This window comes from Orcinus orca, chromosome 5 (genome assembly GCF_937001465.1).
Source record: "Orcinus orca chromosome 5, mOrcOrc1.1, whole genome shotgun sequence".
Taxonomy (NCBI): Eukaryota; Metazoa; Chordata; class Mammalia; order Artiodactyla; family Delphinidae; genus Orcinus; species Orcinus orca.
The window spans coordinates 144,318,086-144,337,844 of NC_064563.1; the positions used below are offsets into that span (position 1 = coordinate 144,318,086).

The window sequence follows — 19,759 nt, forward strand, 5'->3', positions numbered from 1 at the left end:
TCCCTCCAGATGAAGCAACCAACGAAGGATTAATCTCCAAAATATACAACCAGTTCATATCATATTGCAGCTCAATATCAAAAAAACAAACAACCCAATCAAAAAATGGGCAGAAGACCTAAATAGACATTTCTCCAAAGAAGACACACAGATGGCCAACAAACACATGAAAAGATGCTCAATATCACTAACTATCAGAGAAATGCAAATCAAAACTACAGTGAGGTATCATCTCACACCAGTCAGATGGCCATCATCAAAAAATCTACAAACTGGAGACGGTGTGGAGAAAAGGGAACCCTCTTACACTGTTGGTGGGAATGTAAATTGGTGCAGCCACTATGGAGAACAGTATGGAGGTTCCTTAAAAAACTAAAACTAGAACTACCATATGACCCAGCCATCCCATTCCTGGGCATATACCTGCAGAAAGCCATAATTCAAAAAGAAACATGCACCCCAATATTCATTGCAGCACTATTTACAATAGCCAGGGCATGGAAGTAACTGACTTATTATGTCCATCATCTGTCTGTCCTCACTGGAACATTTAGTTCTACAAGGGCAAGCATTAGTATGTTCTGTTTGCTACTGTATTATTATTCCTGACACTTCTCAGGCATACTATAAGCACTACGTGAATATTACTTGTTAATTAAATTGATTTGAAAATGATCAGAAACACTGGTTTGAAAAACATTAAAATTCAGCCTTCAGGATATTTGGGGTATATTCTATGAGAATTGTTTCTCTACAAACTACAACCCTTGGTCTAGTACTGTTAGAAAGCTCAGGTCTGGCTGCTCCCTGCTCACAAGACAATGCTTGAGAGGCAAGTGTCGGTAGAAGGGAAAAGGAAAAGTTGTTTTATTTCAGAGGCTGGCAACTGGGGGAGAGGGAAAGTTCATGTCCAAAGGCTGACTCCCCCACTGCTGATCAGTGAGCAAGAGCTTTTAAAGGGGAGTTTCAGGGGTGTATCAGCAGAGGGAGGGGGCTCCATGCAGAAACAGCACAGTCATCTCTGACGGTCATCTTGAAACTGGCCAGCAATGGTCTGATCAGTGTCATCTTGACTGTTTTAGGTACAGTTAGTCTTCAGTTCCGGGGTCAGTTTGTTCCCATTTCTTTGATCTCAGTTCTCAGAACTGTGGCAGCTATGCCATGGTTACAGTCTGGTCATCATGTAGTTAACTTCTTCCACCTGGTAGAGGGTTCAGTATTTACAAAACAGCTCGAAAAATATGGCTCAGAATATTATCTATAGCCCTTGAGGAGAAACTACAGGTCTTTGACTTTGCTTAATGACTAAACTATTATTACTTTGTCCTGTTTGCTTTTCCTTTGCTTCTGCATTTTCTTATTTCTCTGATTAAACTTATCCTCTGGCTAAAGTTTTTCTACAGACAGAAGGCAGGCAGAGGGAGGCATGGGGGAGGGGGCTTCTCTCCTGGGAAGGCCTCATAGGGTCCTGTTTTGTTTCCGTATTCCTGGTAGGGCAGCCTAATATTTTTTCTGTCTGTTCATCCTTTCCCACTTCTGATAATATAAACTATTTTTGACTAAAGTGTACAGCAAGGGATGCAGAATGTATGTGTACCACCCCCTTCTTCCCCTTTCAAATTCTTCACGTGCCACAATTTCTTATCTAAAATTTATACCAATCTGACAGTTTCTCATAAAGCAAGAACAGAGAGAGCATAGTAGCAAAGTTACTGAGCTAATTTTATTAAGGCACAAGGTGCTTTAGGATATGATTCAAATTTTTTTTTTCATTAAGATTGGCCAGTCTAGTTGAAAAAAAGACAAGACTTTGGATTAACCATTTCCAATATTCTGAATGTACAAACTATCCCATTTCCCGCAAAGGGGAGCTCTCCCAAGCTTTAGGGAATCCTTTGTTGTCCCTGTGGACCACTGCTATCACACAGACACTCCAGGCTGTACATTCAGGGAGATGCTTATGGTAATTAGAGGCGGAGACGCACGGAAAAGGAAAAACTATTAAGAATCTTATTTTCTTCCTTATGACATATCAACTCATTTCCATTTTTATTCAAAATGTTATTCGTTGTATTGATTTTTTTTTTTTTTTCGGTACGTGGGCCTCTCACTGTTGTGGCCTCTCCCGTTGCGGAGCACAGGCTCCGGATGCGCAGGCTCAGCGGCCATGGCTCACAGGCCCAGCCGCTCCGCGGCATGTGGGATCTTCCCGGACCGGGGCACGAACCTGTGTCCCCTGCATTGGCAGGCGGACTCTCAACCACTGCACCACCAGGGAAGCCCCATTGTATTGATTTTTATTATAAAATTAATATATTCACATTGTAAAAACTTCTATAAATACAGAAATATAGAAAAAAAATGAACCATGATCACATAATTGCATCTTGCCAAAGCAAAATGCCTTCTATTAACATTTTGATGTATACCCTGTAGACTGTTCTGATGCAATGAACAGAATGATCTGAAAGGGGCCCCAGGAGTTCACTCAGGGTAGCCTGGACAATGGGCCAACTGGAAGCAGGGTCCCCGTTTCTGCTGGCATAAAGGCTGCATCTGAGTGAGGCTTCTTCCCCCTGACAGAAGGGGCTACACCTTCCCATGGGCCTGGGGGTCTCCAGGTGCTGGGCAGCTGGCTCTCTCAGACAATTCCAGTAGCAGTCAATGCCTACCAAACCCAGACAATGTTTAGTAGGATTTCTTTCAGGCTTACAAGAAAGGAGCATATGCAGAGAGGTTCCTCGAATGACAGACCCAAGCACTGTCGAGAATACCCAACCCCAGCCTGCATTTCTGTGGGATGATGAACAGATAAGGAACCCTTTCATTTTCTCACTTACATCTATTTTCTTCCTTAACACATACTGTACCACCTTGTAGAATATGCCCTTACCTACTGTGATAGACAGTTTTCCGTGTCAGCTTAGAGTTAGGCTGTAGCACCCAGATATTCAGTCAAACACTAGTGTAGGTGTTACAGGGAAGTTATTTTGTAGATGTGGTAAACATCAACAATCAGTTGACTTTAAGGAGATTACCCTGGATAATCTGGGTCAGCACAATCTAATCAAAGAACTTGAAAGAACCTAAAGCAGAAATGAGCTTTCCCTGAAGAAGAAATTCAGCCTGTGGACTGCAGTATCAGATCCTGCCCCAGAGATTCCAGCCTGTCCTGATGGCTTGCCTTATGGATTTCAGACTCACTCACCCCAACTGCATAATTGTGTGAGCTAATTCCTTGAAGTACTATCATCTATCTATTTCCTACTGGTTCTGTTTCTCTAGTGGACCCTGAATGATACACTCACCTTGCACCAGAGTTATATAATTTCATTCATAAGCTTAAGTTCTGTATAAATGAGAAATCTATTTAGGTAAGGTTTATGAAACTTGGGACTTTTCTCCCATTTATTTGCTTCTTTGTTTTTTTCTTCTTTTTCTTTCCTTTCTTTTATTGACGTATAGTTGATTTACAATGCTGTTTTTCAGGTATACAGCAAAGTGATTCGGTTATACATATATAAAAGAATATATACAGACACACACACACACACACACACACACACACACACACACACACACACACATATATATATATATATATATATATATATACACACACATTCTTTTTCAGATCCTTTTCCCTTATAGGTTATTACAAAATACTGAGTATAGTTCCCTGTGCTCTACAGTATATCCTTGTTGGTTATCTAATTTATATATAGTAGTGAGTATCTGTTAATCCCAAACTCCTAATTTATCCCTCCCCCCCACTTTCCCCTGTGGTAACCATAAGTTTGTTTTCTATGTCTGTGGGTCTATTAAAAACATGGAATGCTTCACGAATTTGTGTGTCTTCCTCGAACAGGGGCCAAGCTAATCTTCTGTGCATGGTTCCAATTTTAGTATATGTGCTGCCAAAGCAAGCATGTTTCTTTGTTTTTTATGCTTTTCCCTTTTTTCCCCAAACGGAGTTGAAGATATCAATATAGCAAGGTATCATAAATCTAAATGAATATAGAACATTCACATATTCTAGAATGAACACAGACTATTTGTTAACACATAATTAAGAAATAAAAAAAGGAGGCTTATGGTAGGCAAGTTAGAAGGCAAGAATATATTTAGGAACAAAATGAATGCCAAAAGCTGGGAGAACAGGAGAACGGAGATGAATCGCTACAAAGATCCGTGGAAATTCACCAAGTACAAAGGCTGAGGGCAGAGCCCAAAGGCAGAAAGAGATGCCCCCAGGTGCAGAAAGCCAGGAATGGGTCTAGAGAGCAAAGAGAATGCACCAGAAACTCAAAATGCTGGCAGGCAGGCTGTAAAGCAGAAAGAGCATTGCTATGGTTTGGAAAGCTCGTAGCTGGCCTTGCAATGCACAAAGATCTAAAGGGGGTGTGGCTGGTGCTCTGATCCCAAGCTCTCCAAAGGCAAAGTTCAAACCCACCTTCACAATGTGCGAAGTTTTTGGCGAACTGAATCTAACTTAAGATTCCAACTCTGCAACAGAGTCCAGAGACAGCTCAGCTACATGTTAGATTGACTCAGGCTCACACCATCAGCCTGACAGGGGGCACGTCTTCTCAGGAGGTGAATATGTCTTATCCCAACACTATGTTCAGCATAAAATAAAAAAATCACAAGATGCACAAAGAAGTGAGGAAAAGGGGCCTACATTTAAAAGAGGAAACAGTTCATAGAAATAAATATAGCAATGACCCAGATGTCTGAATTATCACTCAGGAATTATAAAGTATCTATGATGAAGGGTCTAGAAGAAAATGATGACAACAAATATGAGTAGATGATGAATTTCAGCACATAAATGGAAACAGTAAAAAGGAAAATCAAATGGAACTACCAGAATCGAATTATGTGATGTCAGAGAGGAAGAATGCATAAGCTTATTAGCAGACTTGGACACAGCAGAGTAAAGAATCAGTGAACTCAAAGGCAGGCCAATAGACCCTATCTTGACAGTAGATAGAGAATAAAAAGTAAAAAACTAAAATAAAATAAAACAAAGTATCCAAGACATGTAACATACTCTCAAGCAATATAAATAATTGGAGTCCCAGAGGTTAGAAGAGATATAGGAAAAAAATTATTTTAAGAGACAATAGTCACTAAATTTGAAATTGATGAAATACATCAATACACATATCCAAGAAGCTCAGCAAACCACAAACATGATAAGCCTTTAAAAAATAATTTTAAAACTCACACCTATCACATCAGAGGCAAACTGCTGAAAACCAAAAATGGAAAGAAAATCTTAAAAGTAGCCCAAAAAACCCAGCCAGGTCATATGCAAGGAAAGCATGAAAAGAGTGATGACTGAATTTCTCAGAGTGAAATAGAGTTTTCAAAGTGTCAAAATAATTTTTTTAAAAAAGCTGTTAATACAAAATTCTATATCTAACAGAGGTTTACATCAAAAATGAAAGGTAAATTAAGACAAGTTCAGCCAAAGAAAATCTCAGATTTTGTAGCCAGAAAACCTGTGCTACAAGAAATGCTAAAAGAACTGCTTCAGGGTGAAATATATGATTCCAGATAGAAGTTCAAATCTGCAGGAAAAAAAAAGAAGACCATAGAAAGTGCAAAATATAGGTAAAAAAGGGGACCTATTTATTACTTTTAGTATGTGTATGTTTGTGTGTACAGACACATATCTATGTTTGTGCAATACATATAACATATACAGATTTAAGCTACAATTGTTCAAAGCAAAAATGGTAGCAACATTTTGTAAGGTTCATAGAATACAGAGGAATAAAAGAGCACAAGGAGCAAGAGGGAGATAAATGGAATTATACATGTAATCATGGTGTTCCTACATTTTGTAAAGAGTTTGATATAATTGGAAATTGAACTGTGTTAAGTTAAAGATACACATTGTAATTCCTAGTGAAGTTAAAGATACACATTGTAATTCCTAGTGACCCTGAAAAAATAATACAAGAATGTATATTTTAAAAGTTAATAGAATTAAATAATTGGTCACTCAAAATAAGTCAGGGAATTAAAAAGAGAAACATACACCAATATGAAAGATCTAAACCCAAGTTATGTTGATAATTACATTATATATGAATAGACTAAATGCCACTTAAAGATGAGGTAAATAAACAAGATCCAAATGAATGCATTTTACAGGAAATATACTTAGAACATAAAGAAACAGATGGTTGAAAATGAAATGTTAAAAAGCAACATACTATCCAACCACTGTGCATCATAAATCTAGATGGCTTTGTTTATACCAGACTTAGTGCAATTCAAGACAAATAGTAACATCAAAGATAAAGAGGAGTATTTCATAATGTTAATAGTCACTCTACCAAGAATGAGTAACTAACCTAAATTTAAATGTACCTAACAAAATAGCTTCAAAACATATGATGCCAAAATTGACAGAAGATTTTTGTTTTCAAAAAGAAAGCTCAAATTCACAGTGGGAGATTTTAACATGCTTCTCCTTATGACTGATAAAACAAGTGGACCAAAACTTGAATAAAATATAGAATATTTGATTAACACTATAAACCAATTTAACATAATTAACACTTAAAGAACACTCCACTCAACAACTGTGTAGTACAGATTCTTGCCAAGAGCACATGGAATATTAACCAAGATAAATCAAATTCTTGGACATTAAAAATCCCTCAATTACTCAAATTATAATAATTCAAAGTATGTTCTCTGAAAACAACATTAACATTGAAATTAATAGTCATAAGATAACTTTAAAAATACTCAACTAGTAGGAAATTAAACAACACATTTCTAAGCAGGTGACAGCTTGAAGAAAATCCATAAGGAAAAATAGAAGATATTTTGGATTGAATGATAGTAATATTTGTGGTGGTGGGATCTTGAAGATAATCTGGATGTCCATCTCTGAGGAAGTGGATTCATAAAATGTGGTGGATACAAATCATTGACTACAATGCAGCTGCTAGGTACAAGGAATTCAATTTACACATAGCAAAGTGGGAGAATTCCAAACACATAGTGTTCATGAAAATTAAAAGATGTATAACACCCTTTGATGATGTAAATTAAACCAACATTTGCATAAAACAATAATATACAGTGTAAAACATACCTACAAAAATGCACACTCAACATATTAGCACATTTCAAATGGTGGGAGCAGTTATCCTCGAGGAGGTGGGCAATAGGAATAAAAGGAAATAAACAGAACAAAAAGGGAAAGAGTCTCTGCTAGACCAATAACCATCATGTGCCACAAAATGAGAGTCCCAGAATCCTCTGAAACTGACCCCAAACAAACAAAAACTAAACAAACTTTAGACTAGACACAGAGCAAAAAGGAAGAGTGCAGAAAAACGTTGATATGATGAATCCCCCAAAGTGCAACCCAGAGAAGTAAAGAGTTAGACCAGGTGAAAGAGAAGTTAAGAGAAACAGAGAAAAGAATAACAAATCCCAAAGCACTTTTAACAGGATCCCTGGAAGAAGACAATGAGAGAGACAATACTTGAAGAGATAAAACCTGAAGGAAATCCCAGAACTGATGAACATGAATCTTCAGATTCCAGAAATATAAGCCAAGCAGAAAAAATATTTTTAAAATCCTTAACTAGATGAAACTACAGACCACCACCGAGACAGAGAAAAATATTAAAACCTACCAGAGAGAAAAAGACAGATTACTAGCAGAGTAAGGACAAATGAAATGACAGTGGACTGCTCACTGGCAATGAAATACGGGAGAAAGTCATAAGAAGGTACAAAAATTCTGAAGGAAAGTAAATGTCAATATAGAATTCTATATCCAGCTAGGTTACCAGTCAAAAATGAAGCATGACAAAGTTCTTTTGAGATATAAGAAGAAAGAGAGAACTTACTACTCTTAGACCCTTACTGGAGAAACTATTGAAGATTATACTTCATCAGGAAGGAAACATGTCCTGCAGGAACAGGTGGGCCTCAGCCAGTGAGCTTAGCATCCTCAGCCATGCACCTTCCGATTGGTCAGGACTCTGTCCCAATTGGTTAGGGGCCATGCCTTACCAGATCTTTACTATTCAGACAATGCTACCAGGCTACCAGAAGCAATGATAAGAACTCTATTCATACATTGGTAAATCCAGATAAATATTAACTGTAAAAAGATTAATAGGGCTGTTAAAAGTAAGGCATAATTAAAATTCTAGACAAAGCAGCATGAAAAGCAGAAGGAAGAGATGGGAATTAAAGAAGTCAAGTTCAGGAGAAGGGTAGACAAGCTCATTAACTTTAAGTTTTGTATGTGAGGGTACATGTCAAAGTCATGGTTGACAACAAAGAATAGAAATAGAATTTGTAACTTCCACACCAATAGAAGAAATAAAGAACGCTAGCAATCTATCAAACAGCAGGCAAGTTCGGTAGGGGAGCAGGAGAATCAAAAACATTGATAAATGAAAATACCAAATATGCCAGAAATTCAAGGAAATATAAATATGCTTACATGACCTACTGGAAATAATCAACTGTGCATTTTTTAAAATGTCTTGTAGAGTGGAGCTACAGTGCTCATTAGAGAGAAATTTATAGCTTGCAATGTATTTCCTTTTAAAAGAGAGAAAGACTAAAAACAAATCAGCCAAAAATTCAGTTCCATGAGCTAGAAGAATGAAGCAAACTCAAAAAATCAGAAAAAAAGACATAAAATACAAAACAAGAAATTAAAATGAAACAAATTTACATCTTTAAAAAGACTAATGCTGTAGGAAAGAATCTCAACAAGCACAAATCATCAACAGGAACGAGGGAGGAGACATTGCTATGGCTAAATCAAAAGAGAATCCTTTAAACGAAGAAAGTAACACTTCGGTCTTCTCTCCAAGCTCAGGGGGTGCCCTGCCACCTCAGGCAGGGGCAGGAAGTCTAGTGTCTGGCTTAACACCCGGAGGCCACCTTCTGCCAGACTCGCACACGGCTACTGCTTGAAAGCCGTCTGGGTTACAGGGCTTTGTGTCAAGCTCTGAGCCAGAGGTGCCCACTCAGCACCTGTTTATATCTTTTCTCTCCCAGCAGTGAGGTAAGGACATCATCCCTGTTTTACAGGTGCGGGAACAGAGGCTCAGGGATGTCAAACAGCACAGTTAAGTTCGCCCAGCTAGTTAGTGGGGAAACCATGTTTCAAGCTCAGGTGTGTCTCAGTTCAAAACTTATAATCCTAAAACTGCAGCAACTTTCACAGTTCCTCCCAGCTGTGAGTGTAAGGGGAGCTGGAATGGGGAGAGAAGTACAAGGAAGGGTCAAGTCAGCATTTAAACTTTCCTTCACTCTTTCCAAAATGTGACTTTCTAGTTTTGTCCGCCTGGCACAGGATCTTTTCCCACTGTTAGGTGGGCCCGCCTGGCCCCGAAGCCTTCCAGGGTCCACTAGAATCTGAACGCATAGGTCTCACCTTGAAACAGACGGAAAGGCATTTCAAATTGGTAATTCATAGCTAGTACTAGTTTAGTCTTATTCTCTTTTAAAGTTTAACAATGACCTCTTCATATTAGTAAGATGTATTTCTTTCCATTTTTCCTTTAAAAATATAAACAAGTAACTCAGTCAGATATATTTTCACTTCCAGAGTCACATTTATTTGACCTGCTTCTTATTTTTAATTCCCTGATCCCATATGCTTGTGAGATTAGCAAATGCTACTGAAATGTGTTTGAGTCACAAGGTAATTACTTTAGATAAATGTCATTCTGTGGTTTAGGATTAGGTCCTAATTCCAGTTTTTAATAGTACCTGGTTAAGCCCTCCTTGGATTGGCTCGATAGTCCTGGGGACTATATGTAATAAAAGCCCACAAAGTAACTCATTCATAAGCCAGTTCTGATGTGTAGATCCTGACGGCTGAATTCATACCTAAATCCAAATCTTCCTGTCAGATATCAGCAAGAAGAGATGAACCAGCATGCACAATTGTGTTTAAATAATGAGAATGTTATTCAAAAGGCAGACCTCAAAAAGTACCTATATCAAATATGTTCACCATGACTTTCAGTTTGTAGGTATTTTTTAGTGCCAAAACGGGATAAAACACACAAAGAAACACATACTTTCATGCACACACACTCCAGATTCAGAACCCAAGATAATAGTTCCAGCAAGAAAAAAAACATTGTTAGGTTACATGTCATAAACATACTTGTAGGAAACGTGTGACCTTGGTAACAATATCCAGAAAGTGTTTTTAAAATGCACCATTAAGCACAGGAGGAGAGACAGCAATTTGGAGAAACAGATATGGACACACGTAATAAATATTTCAGAGATTTCCAGTCATTGGGATTCTGCACATATCTCATGCACATAAAGATAAGATCCGGAGAAAATGAAACTCTGGTTAGATAACATGAGGCCTTACCCATAAATACTTACTGGAAGTTGAAATGATGTTTTGAACATGGTCTAACTGAAAGCAAAATGTCAGCATTCAGAACAAAGTACTCTAGATTTGGAAAAACACACAAATGAGCAGAACCCTGGGCCAGACGGAACAACAGGTATAACAGAGTGATATCCTTAAGTAAGCAAAGGGATAACCTTTTTTTTTTAAAATTTATTTATTATTTATTTATTTATTTTTGGCTGCGTTGGGTCTTTGTGCTGCGCGCAGGCTTTCTCTAGTTGCGGCGAGCGGGGCCTACTCTTCGTTGAGGTGCGTGGGCTTCTCATTGTGGTGGCTTCTCTTGTTGCGGAGCACGGGCTCTAGGCGCGTGGGCTTCAGTAGTTGCAACATGCAGGCTCTGTAGTTGTGGCTCATGGGCTCTAGAGCACAGGCTCAGTAGTTGTGGCACACGGGCTTAGTTGCTCCGTGGCATATGGGATCTTCCCAGACCAGGGCTTGAACCCCTGTCCCCTGTATTGGCAGCTGGATTCTTAACCACTGCGCCACCAGGGAAGTCCCGGGATAACCTTAATATAGACTGCGCACTGATATCTGAGCAATGGAGCAGACTATTAAAATCATGAATAGATGAGAGAATTTAATTAAATTTACCACAAAATTTTAGAAAGGAATAAGAAAGACAAGACCAAGGACAGCTGACTATTGATGAACTACTGAAGACAATCCATGAAGAATTCAGAAAAGTACAAGATGGCATCCTAAAAGGACGCTTATGAAACCAGTACTGTACTTTCCAAGAGACCCATTATTTTTTATAAATTTATTTATTTTACTTATCTTATTTTTGGCTGCACTGGGTCTTTGTTGCTGCATGCAGGCTTTCTCTAGTTGCGGTGAGCGGGGGTTACTCTTCATTGTAGTGTGCAGGCTTCTCATTGTTGTGGCTTCTCTTGTTGCCGAGCACAGGCTCTAGGCACACGGGCTTCAGTAATTGTGGCTCACGGGCTCTAGAGCGCAGGCTCAGTAGCTGTGGCGCGTGGGCTTAGTTGCTCTGCGGCATGTGGGATCTTCCCAGACCAGGGCTCAAACCCGAGCCCCCTGCATTGGCAGGTGGATTATTAACCACTGCACCACCAGGGAAGCCCCAAAAGACCCATTTTATAAATGGAAAGCAATGGCATGCAATGAGTCCAGCCAGCGAGACAAAAGGCTATTTGGGGCAAGTACACACTGTACCATCCAAAGCCCTCGCTGGTTTCTAGGTTGAGAACAGATTATATTAACCATTCCAGGCTGGGTTTAATGTTTGGCAATTCAACTCCCATTTGCGGCATATCAATCTTCAGAATTAAAGGCCACAAATGAACCCTCAGACAGGAAAATGCTTCTGGGCCTGACCGGTGAAGGAAGTAGACACTTCATCCACCCTCCTTTCTTCCACCGCATCCTACACCTGCCTCAGCTGTCCCCGGTGGTGGTCTTCTCCCAACATCACTGCAACGCTGAGGGTCCTCAGCGCAACCAGGGGAACAGGCAGGAGAAAATAGCAAAGTGCAAAGAAGGAGAGAATATCTTAGTTTTTAAAAATGTGAACTTCCTCTTGGTCAGCCAACTGGCTCTGAGGGAAATTCCTTGAGTCTTTCCCAAATTTTCAATGAAACCAATGTAATGATTGGATAATCTCAGAAGAACTGTGCTCCTGTGCCTGTATAATGAATGAGTTCTCGTATAATGCATGCAAGGCAGAATACAGAGTGTCCTGGGTGTGTCACCTTGTGTTACAAATGATGGAGCTAAATTCCAGAAATGTTGGCTGACGTGGTCTCCATCTTCTTACTTGGTATGATGCTGTGTAACCCATGAACGTGGTCAATGATGGAGCAAAAGCCTTCTTGAAACAGAAGAAAATCATTCCGTTTGTGAAGGAAAATCACCAACTTAATAAACAAAAAAATCCCCAATGTTCTCATCTTCTCACAGTCCTACCTCCATTCCATTCTTGAAGGTGTCTATAGGCCCACGTGGCCTGGGGACCAAGGATCCTCTGTAGTGCCACGATATTTGGGGCTCACGTCAGCAAGGTCAGGTCACTGAGCACTGAGTCCTCAGCATCTCAGAGTTTGACCATCGGCTGTCACTGTGAGTTTGGCAAGAAAAGGACTGCAAAATATCAAAGGGAGTAAAATTTCGTGATGAAAGAAATCTCTCTTGAAAGGCAAGATTACTATGCATTAAGGAACAAGGCAAAATTGCTGATGTGGATGGAATTATGCCTCAAGAAAACTGAAGGGAAAAACAATCTGTATCATTCAGAGAAAGACCTGCAACTTGATCCCCACTGCCTCTGTGTGTCACGTTGAAACCCGTAAGAAAAGGAGCCCAGGATATTTGATTTTTTGTCCCATGAACCCCCTGGTTGGTTCCTTTCCTGGATGAACCAACTTTCCTAGTTGGTTCCTTTCCTGGATGTGGGGGTTTGGACCGAGCTCAACTGTGCCACCAACAGCTCCAGCTCAAAGCCCTCAATGTGAGTTAGAGGTCGCTGGGTCGGGTCTGGGGAATAAACAAATTACATGTAGTTTGCAAATCTGTCTGCACGTCAGATGAAAGACAATTTGGATTTAACTCTAGACATGAAGCTGGAGTGTTGTAATGACAAGGAACAAAACCAACTCCCATCTCAGAAATGCTGGCAATAGGGTTAGGGAGGTGCTGGGAAAAGCACGGATCTGAGGAATTAGCAAGAGTTATAGAATGGAAGGAAAAAGCAAAGGATGCCCATGGCAATGTGAGGAACCCTCGGCAGTTCGTGAAGTGCTTGTACATCCATCAGTGTAACTAGCTCACATTCCATCCCCATCACTCAAAGAAGAGACAGGGGCTCTGCAAAGTCAGGTCAACAGGCCCCAAACATGCACATCACCAGAAACCCTGGAGAAGGTTTTCACAGATACCAGTGCCTGGGTCCTTGTGGTCCAAGGGATGCTCTGGAGGTGGGAACTGTGAACCTGGAACTGTCAAAACCCACCTTGGTGACTGACGATCCACAGGTATGAGAACACAAAAAGGGACGCAGTGATGGGAAGTATTGGAGCCCGTTAGAGTCATGAGGAAATTCTATTAAATGTTAAAGAAACATGCTTACAAAGGCTTATATTAAAAATTATTATTATTACAAGTATTAATATGTCTACACTTTTTTTTTCAGTATGTCAGTACAATAGCAAGGAACATGGATGATTTCAGAGAGGGTTTATTTTTCCTTATTTAATGTTAAAGGGAAAATAATTGCATGCACCTCTCATCAGTAGTGACAGATGAAATGAGAGGGTTGTGTTTGATTGTTCAATATCACAGAGGCAAAGTTGGTTAACGAGAATGACAAATCTGCGTCCTAGGAGGAAACATTCGGAAACTGCCATCCCAAGGTTGATCTGAAGGACAAGGATGTTTTAGACCAGCTTCGCAAACTTGAGTGTGTGTGAGAACCACCTGAGATTGTTAATATGGATTCTGACGCAGGAGATCTGGGAAGGGGCCTGAGAGTCTGCATTTCCGACCCGTTTCCAGGTGAGGCAAAAAGGCACACACACACCCAGGAGTGTAGCCAGGTGTTCCCAGCAGCTCAGCAGTAGGTATCTGCCAGGAGGGCAGATAGAGCGTAGACAAACACCCGTGCTTGAAACCCAACTTTTATGGGAATACATCGATCACTGCAGAAAGGAGCCTGACCTCTCAATATCTATACAGTCCTCACTTTGTTTCCAAAGCAAATTTCTGTAACTAATAATCCTGTATTCCAGTCATAAAATCATAAAATCATAAAATTAGACTACAGGGGAAGGCTGGACTTGAAATGGCAGCAAAGATGACACCGGGGCAGCAATCACATCACATGGCATCTACCAAGAGAAAAGAGGCCCTGATTCCATTGCACAAAAATGTAAGAGCAGATGAGTTGTTCAACGGTCCATTAAAGGACACAATCTTTTTTTAAGAAAAAAATTATTTATTTACGCATTTGGTTGCGCTGGCTCTTAGTTGCGTCAGGCGGACTCCTTACTTGTGGCATGCAAACTCTTAGATGTGGCATGCATGTGGGATCTAGTTCCCTGACCAGGGATCGAACCCTGGGCCCCCTGCATTGGGAGTGTGGAGTCTTAACCTCTGTGCCACCAGGGAAGTCACAAAGGACACAATCTTTTCCAAATTTTTTTTTAAAAATCCAGTAAAATCATTTTACTTAAAAACACTAAATAATAACAACACACACATAAAGAGAATAATACCTTTGGGAGGAAATTAATAATAACAACACCTGTAATAACCTCATCAATGAAACAAGGATCCAGTGGAGAAGATATAGGAAAGGTCACAGATTGCAGACTTTTAACTGGAAGTTATCCTGAAATCATCTAATTTTTACCTCCACATTCTTTTCTGACCAGAAAACTAGGGCCATGTCTGAGCCAAAAGCACATAATTTTCATGACAAAAATTCGGGCTGTAACTCATATAACTATATATTTTTCCTAACAAAAATGCTAATCTACTCACTGATCTTTTTAATGAGGCGTTCACAAGTATAGGTTAATTATAACATGTATTATGTTGGAAAATGTTTTCTATGTTTATTGTTTTATACAAAATTTTATTAGCATCAGTTAATTAAAGAAAAAAGATGATGTATAGCCCATAATTGACTGGATTGCCAAAAGAGTGAGAGTACACGGTCTTTATCCCAAAAGACCAAATTTGTCATTTGGTAAGTCCTTCCCAAATTCTAATAAGGCCTCCAAATAACATTATCTCTACATAATACACATCTATTATTGCAATCTCATAAGAATCACCAGCTATATAATAACCAAAAAAAATTTAAGATGCTGCAATTTAAGTTTAAGCCCATTCCAACAGGAATATTCTGTAAAAAAAAAAAATCAGCACTTGCAAAGCCTCTGGGCGTGAGCTGGAGTTGAAAGTTAAGCATCTATTTGCATTTGGTTTAGGAAATCTTTGCCACCTTCCCATGAAATTTCGGCTGTCTCAGTGGATTTGGTGAAGATCAAAGTCTCCACACTCAGCGAGTGGGTTTTAATCCCCGCCAACAGTCAATCATTTGATTCTCCAGTACAAAGAGCTACTCCTGGTGAAGTGCTGCCACATGGTTAGGACTTCACATGGCCTTGTTTTCACCTACTTCCATTCACTGGGATGCTTGGGTTCCAGGCACTGCAGAGACTTTACAAAATGTATACAAGGGGAATGGGAAATGCAAACTCCTGCTCGGAAGTCAGTGACAGAAAACACTGAGGGAAGCCTTTCCCTTCTCTTCCTGCCCGGTGAGTAAGTGACACGGTGTAGCGCTGTCAGGTGAGGGCTAACATCGTCCCTGATCCGTACACCTCAGGTTTACACCCACGGACCTTGGTGGCCGCTGGACCAAACTGCGGAGAGGCAGGGGCCACCTCACTTCAAAGGCCCCTCTCCTTCAACTGCATCACATAACCTTGTGATATTACACATCGTCATACGTTTAGGAAAAATTACTTTGTGAATATCACCTGGTTAATATCAACACTGATCAGAACATCTTTAAAAGGAGGAATATGTCTGTAATTCATCTCACATCCAGACCAGGATGGGAAAAGTTTGTATAAGCATTGATGGACGCCATGAATTTCAGCTAGTGGTGATGGAGCAAAATTGTAGCGAAACTGCCATTTTTAGAGGGACAGACTCTGCTTGTCGAAATCATTCAGACACTTCATTTTTGTTTTTCTGCAGATTCATAAAAAATGATTGATAAAAATGTTTGATTAGCAAAGTAAGAAATAATGGTAGTTTAATATATGTAATTACAGTATAGAATGCTCATAGATAGTCTAGTCTTTTGTTCTCCCACGATCTAGACAAAAGAAAAAAAAGAAACTTTTTTCCAGGCGTACTATTCAATTTGTTCTATCCTGCATGTGCGAAGTGTTTAAAAAGAAAAATAACTGAATAAGAACAAAGGAAATTATTTTGACCGGGGGTGAAGAAGGAGAACTTTATTCTCATAAAAAAGAAAGTGAAACTATTTATGTGAAGAGAAAAAAATCACAATCAACTATCATTATTCTGTAGTCTTATTTTCAAGAGCTGAATTTTCCGTCTTAATTATTAGGAACTCAAGACTACATTTATATGGAAAAAAGAAGACTCCGGTTGAGTTATTTCATGTGATGCATCACAGCCCTGCAGGTGTAGCCGTCTCCACTGCTCTGTGCCGTTTCTCAAAGACCATGAAAGTAACGATTATTCACAATGGAATTGTAATCTATCAACAAGTCACTTTTTCCCTGGGAATAATCAATGAAGAAACAGCAATCTGCCCTGAAGCTCTCACCTCCAAAATATGATTGCTACACTTTGGCAATCAGTACAGTACAATTAATGCTTTATTCATACTTCCTCACCAAACCAAATGAAAAGAAAAAATAAACAATAATGAATTACCATCCTTTTAAGACATAAGGTATCTCACCTAAGAAAATTTTTAAAAAAACAAGCTTGAAATTTTTGAACTCATCTTTAAAAACGAATATGATGTTATCGAATGTGTACAAATGATGATGAAGCACAGAGTTTGCAATTTAGCAACTGTAATCATCTCAAAACCATTTTCATCACTAAATATTTTAAAAATAATAGACACATTATATTCTTTTGTCCTCTGGTGGCTTATGTCTGGATAATACAGGCCAGTTTTCTATACAAATGGACTGGCTCTATTTTTTTAATCCACCATTATAAATTACGATACCCCTTTCTCTCCATCCACCGATCTCTTTTAAGACACAGAAATAAATCTAAACATATAACTCCTCTTCCCCAGCATTGAATTGATGGGGGCTGGCCAGCAGTCTCTGCTATTTTATAAGGCAGCCCACATGCTTGATATGAAGCCCAGGGCACCTAAGAAATGAACCCAATATGAAACAGCTTCCACACCCAAAGGAAAGACCATACCTGGAGTCAAAGGCCTAGATTCTTCTACTGAGTCTGCAGCTTACTCAAGAATATGTAAAAATAGAACATAAATGTAACGTTGGACAACGACACTTTGGAGAAGGTGAGTTTCTAATATCCCCGGAGTGACGCTCCACTATTGGGTTCCCTTCCTTCCCAGGCTTGGACACACCAACCATTCCTGGAGTCTCTGCAGGGCTTCCACGCAGTGCACTGAGGAAGGAATGCAATCCTCTTTGATAACTTTGATGACTCTGTGAGCACCGAGGAGGTTAACTACACTCTCAGATTTCTCATACGTAAAATGGTAAGAATACCAACACATCACAGAGTCCCCGAGAAGAGTAAATGAGATAACTTATTGAAAGTCTCAGCACAATGCTGGGACAGTAATGCATGGACAGGCAGTATAGCCAGTACTACCAATAATTATATCACTTACCATTACCTTGAACAATACGTCTCAAAGTCAAAAATACTGAAAAACTAACAGGAGCTAGTTTTTCCTTTAAAAAAAAAAATTCTCATGGTATTTATTTTTTTTCCTTCCTGTTTTATTGAAATATAATTGACCGTATTAAGGTGTACAGTGTGGTGATTCGACTTACATACATCATGAAGTAATTACCACAAGTTTAGTGACCATTCATCATTTCATATAAATACAAAATCAAAGAAATATACTTTTTTTTTTCTTGTGATAAGAGTTCTCAGGATTTGCTCTCTTAACAGCTTTCATATATGACAGAGAACAGTGTTAATTATATTAATCCTGCTGTGCATTATATCCCTAGTACTTATTACTTCATTGTTCAAAATTAGGACGAAAAGTATTTCCTTCCCCAAACTGAAGTTTGGAACTGCCTTGGAAACTTTTTGACTAATGTAAACTACACTGAATATGTATGAGTTAAAGTAGATGTTTTTCATGTTGGGACTTCCCCAAAAAAGTTTTTTGTTATTTTAAGTCTCTGCTATTAAAATTTTTTTGAGATTACTGACACATGGGCTAAAGCGCCAATTTCTAGACTTATCATGATTTGGCAAAACCTCACCTGTCAGCTTTCCAATCCCCACCTTCACATGATGCGCTTCAATATTATGAACCCGTTTGAAAAGATCTGAAAGCATCATCAGTGTCATGGCTCTGAGGAGTGAAATGTAAAGGGTTGTGTTTGTCCAAGATCACTGATTAGTGAAAGGTAGAACAAGGATTAGAAGCCTGCTCTGGGCTCACTGCACAGACCATGCTTTTCCACAGTCCAAGCTCTCACTGGAGCTTCATGTAATACCAGGGGAGAAACGGAGGGACACGAAGGTAGAACTCATAGAAATGGCAGTCCAGAATCAGTCTCAGGTACAGGCACAGCCAGGGAATGCGTGGAGGAACTGGGTGGAGGGAACAGCAAGTTGTTACCTTCTGAAGTCCCCCCAGTACCAGGCAGCACCAGTCATGCCTTCCTTGGGGCTGCCGTGTGTCTTTTTGTTCACCTTTTACTTTGTCACGTTATGTATATCTTCCCATCCTCTTCATCTACCTGTATGTACCAGAAGTTGCCTCTTTTCAAACTTTAATCTCATCAGTTTTACTGGTCTCTATTTTTCTTACTTTTATGGACAATCTTCTCTATTATTTCTTTAAACATATTCAATGTGCATGACTTATAATCTCCAATAATCCTTATATCTACAATCATTGGGGGTCTGATTCTGTGCTTCATGGCACTTATAGTTGCTCACGGCAGCTTATTTCTTCATATATATAATAACTATTTTATTATGAGTTCAAATTCCTTTAATCTTTGATCCTTTGATCTTTTTTTTAAAATCGAAATATAGTTGTGTTACAATATTGTGTTATTTTCAGGTGTACAGCGCAGTGATTCAGATAGATAGATAGATAGATAGATAGATAGACAGAAAGATAGATTCCTATATTCCTTTTCAGACTCTTTTCTCTTTTATGTTACTGCAAAATATTGAGTACAGTTCCCAGTGCTATACAGTAGGTCCTTGTTGGTTATCTATTTTATATGTAGTAGTGTGGGTATGTTAATCCCAAACTCCTAAGTTATCCTTCCCTCACCCCCTTTCCCCTTTGGCAACCATAATGTTTTCTCCAGAAATATTTTATAAAGAACCAAATAAACCTATAGAAATAAAAATATAATAGCTAAAAGGACACAGCTGAAAAGAAAACTAGTACACTGAAAAAGTAAATCTGAGAAAAATATAGGGAATGAAGTACAGATATATAAAATGATGGGAAATAGGAAAGAAAAGTCTTAAGAAAACGATAGTAGAGTGAGAAGGTCCAACATGGAGTAATGAGAGTTCAAAGAGCTAACAGAAAGTGGGAAAAGGCAA

General features: G+C 39.1%; 1 protein-coding gene and 1 non-coding gene across 2 annotated transcripts in view; both read right to left on the bottom strand.

Annotated features, from left to right (window-relative positions):
- DSCAM (DS cell adhesion molecule) overlaps positions 1–19,759 on the bottom strand; it is a 753,301-nt gene that overhangs the window by 507,459 nt on the left and 226,083 nt on the right. The window lies entirely within an intron of this gene.
- LOC117199328 (U6 spliceosomal RNA) lies at positions 3,824–3,926 on the bottom strand. Its single transcript, XR_004480556.1, has one exon. It is a non-coding gene; the product is annotated as a U6 spliceosomal RNA (small nuclear RNA).